The sequence below is a fragment of the Dendrobates tinctorius genome, unplaced genomic scaffold (assembly GCF_039654945.1).
Source record: "Dendrobates tinctorius isolate UK_male_01 unplaced genomic scaffold, ASM3965494v1 ptg000022l, whole genome shotgun sequence".
Taxonomy (NCBI): Eukaryota; Metazoa; Chordata; class Amphibia; order Anura; family Dendrobatidae; genus Dendrobates; species Dendrobates tinctorius.
Genome location: NW_027361690.1, coordinates 117,183,222 through 117,187,029, shown reverse-complemented (window position 1 = coordinate 117,187,029; position 3,808 = coordinate 117,183,222).

Below are 3,808 nucleotides of genomic sequence, written 5' to 3'. Positions count from 1 at the left end.
CGAGAAAGATTGACAGTGACTACTGACACTAACCTGAATGGCTCGATGATGTGTTGAGGTTCTTCTTCAAGTTCGGGAGACAGGAAAACTCTAGAGAGTGCATAGGCCTTGACGTTCTTATCAGCTGGGCGAAAGTGAAGAACAAAGTTAAATCTAGCAAAGAACAAGGCCCACCTGGTCTGGCGGGGATTCAACCTCTGTGTAGACTGGAGATAGGGAAAGTTTTTTTGTGAATATGACAACCTGATGGACTGCTCCTTTGAGGAGGTGTAGCCATTCTTGCAGAGCCAACTTGATCGCCAGCAATTCCCGATCTCCAACGAAATATCTCCTTTCTGAAGTGAAAAAAACCTTCGAGAAAAAAACACAAGAGACCATATTACCGGTAGAAGACTTTTGGGATAGAACCGCTCCAGTGCCTATGGAGGAAGCATCTACCTTGAGAAAAAATTTTTTATCAGTATCTGGTCGATGGAGAACGGGCGCGGAAGAGAAGGCTTTCTTCAGTGAAGTAAAGGCCTCCTCCGCCTCCGGAGTACAATCTTTGGGGTTAATGCCTTTCCGAGTTAGAGCCGAGATGGGTGCCACTCGAGTTGAGAAATGTGGAATGAATTGACGGTAATAGTTGGCGAACCCCAGGAACCGTTATATCACTTTAAGCCCGGACGGGCGAGGCCATTTGAGGATAGCTGATAACTTCTCCGGATCCATCTTTAAACCCGTGGACAAGACAATATAACCGAGAAAAGGCAGAGAGGATTGCTCGAAGACACACTTTTCATACTTGGCAGTCTGTTCTCCCTGAGCCTTTGCAAGTCTTGGCGAATATGCCTCTGATGAGTGGCCAAATCTGCGTAGTAAATCAAGATGTCATCCAAGTAGACAACAACACATGAATAGAGGAGATCTCTAAAAATGTTGTTTACGAACTCTTGGAAGACTGCGGGTGCATTACTGAGGCCGAATGGCATGACCAGGTATTCATAGTTTCCATCTCGAGTGTTGAAGGCTGTTTTCCATTCGTCTCCCTGACGTATACGAATCAGGTTGTAGGCTCATCTGAGATGTAACTTGGTGAAGATCTTGGCTCCCGGAGATGATCAAACAGCTCTGAAATAAGTGGTAACGGGTATCTATTTTTTACCGTAATCTGGTTTAACCCTCTCTATTTTAGTCGATACAGGGCTGTATAGACCCATCCTTCTTCTTGACGAAAAAGAATCCTGCACCCGCCAGAGAAGATTATTTCCAGATAAATCCTCTAGCCAAGTTCTCCTGGATGTATTGCTACATGGCCTGGATCTCACCATGAGAAAGGGGATAGATTCGCCCCCGAGGGGGAGATGCTCCTGGAAGCAGATCAATAGGGCAGTCATGCGACCTGTGTGGAGGCAGCCTCTCCGCTTCCTTTTTCCTGAAGACATCTGAGAAGGCCCAGTACGAGGATGGTAAACCCGGCTGGGCAGTTGGCTCCACTGGAGAATGAACAGGACGGATGGGAGCGATGCATCACTCAGAACAGGAATCTCCCCAATGCAGAATTTCTCCAGCCCTCCAGTTTAAAACAGGCTCATGTGCTTGGAACCATGGTAATCCTAAGAGCAAGGGGTGAGACAAACCAGGCAAAACATAAAGACAGATTCTTTCAGAATGCGTCAGACCTACCCGAAGTTCCACTGGCTCAATCTGGAACCGAACAGGCTCGTTCAAGGTTTTGCCATGACACGCCCCATGGGTAAATGTCAGCCTCCTTCCATTTTCCCACAAAGAGATTGGCGTAACTCGGTCTGAACCTAGTTTCCATGGCTGTACCACATTGCTGGGTGTAGTAGTGCACCCATATTTAAAATAATTGTGGGTTAGTATAAAGTGCATGCATTTTTTAATCATCATTGGGGTACACTCCTGTTTTAGAGAAAAAATATTCTGATACCTCACATCCTTTTTCATAATTAACCAAAGTATAGAGGGAGGTAACATCCAGAGACCCCAGTATTTACCCTTCTTTCCATGTGCATTTATTCAGTAGATTTAGAGCTTGCTTTGTATCTCATAGATAGGCTGGTAGAAGTGGAACACACTGCTGTAGTTGTAAATCCACATACCTACCATACCATGTTTTGAACCTTTGACTTTCATGCTCCATATCTCATTATCCATGTTTGCTTTGAACTTGAGACTATCATCATTTTATAGACAATCATGTTTTATATCTCACACTTAAATTTTACTTGCAACTATTTAGCATATGATTAGTTAATCAGATTCTTGTCATGCCACTGCATTGTTACTGTTTTGCTCCTAAAGATCTAAATTTAAGTTTTTATTATTTTGCTTATTATTTTTTGGCTTTCAACACTGCCTGAATCCTTCTGGGCATGCTCTCGGTCAGATTCAAACATTTGTTGACCAAAATTTGATCTCAGGTCGCTTCTACATGTTCCTCATGTTGGTGCATACTGGTCGACTCACTTGGACCTGTATAGTTTTTTCTTCAATTCTACCCACAAGAGTTTGATTGGGTTGAAGTCTGGGGACTGTGGTTGCCATTCCAGCACCTCTACTTGGTTGTCATTGAACCATGTCTTCGCCAATCTCGATGTATGCTTCGTGTTGTTGTCCGGTTGGAACATTATGTTGTCTGTTTCATATCCATAGTACTTGAGTGTACAAAGTAACTCATCTTGTAGGATACTCACATATATACTCTGAATTCAGACCACCATCGATCCTGGTCAAGTATCCAATGCTCTTCGCTGTGAAACAACTCCATGTCATCAGGCTTCCGCCACCGAACTTGACATTTCCTTCAATTTCTCAATCCATTAGCCCCTTTTTACTGGGTTTTTTTTCAGACCCATTTGCACCTAGTGTATTGACTTCCATTTTATCTCTCCAAATCACCCGTTTTAAAACTTTAAATGTCCACTTTTACTACTTTTACTACTTGTTTGCAAACTTGAATCAACGCTTCTTATGACAATATTGAAGTTGAGGCTTCTTCACCTTTTTTCGGGCTACCATTCCAGACTTGAATAATGTGCATTGCACGGTGCTTGTATGGACATTTGTGATCTCACTATTATGAAGCATACGAGCCACCTCCTATGTTGTGTTTGTCGCGCCAGAACTGATAGTTCTTGGGAGGAGCCGACTTGTTGACTCTGATATTTTACCTTTTGGCTTTTGAATTGATGGACTGAGTGAATTTCGGATTTTCTTGGCCACTATCAATGAGCTGGATGATGCTGTTTCTCTTTTCTTGGGGAAATCTTCATGGCTGCTCCTCAGTTCTAACCAGTGACCTTTAACTTGGGTTTCAACCTAATAACACACTGAGCTATTGTGTGAGAACAGTTTGCATTTTATATAATACAGGAAGAAAAAGATTTTTCCACCACCAGGAGCAAAACAGGACCAATGCAGTGATATGACATGAATCTGCATAACTAATCATATGCTAAATAGTTGCAAGTCAAATTTATGTAAGAGATAGCCAAGAAGATTGTCTATAAAATGATGGTAGGCTCACGATCTAGGCAATAGTGAATGGTGAGATATGAAGCCTGAAAGTAAAAAGTTCAAAAAATTGGTACCCTTTTGCTCGTCAGTGTAATAGGGCGGCCGGGCGGGTCTATCATTGATTTGCGTACTTTCGGAATATTATAGAATACTGGGATTCTTGGGTAGGTAGTGTTAATATAGCCGGCTTTTTCCTTTTTAATATTCCTGCATTCAAACCATCCATTATTAGAGAGTTCAATTCTCTTTTATACACTTGTGTGGGTTCGTTTTTAATTCTAAGATA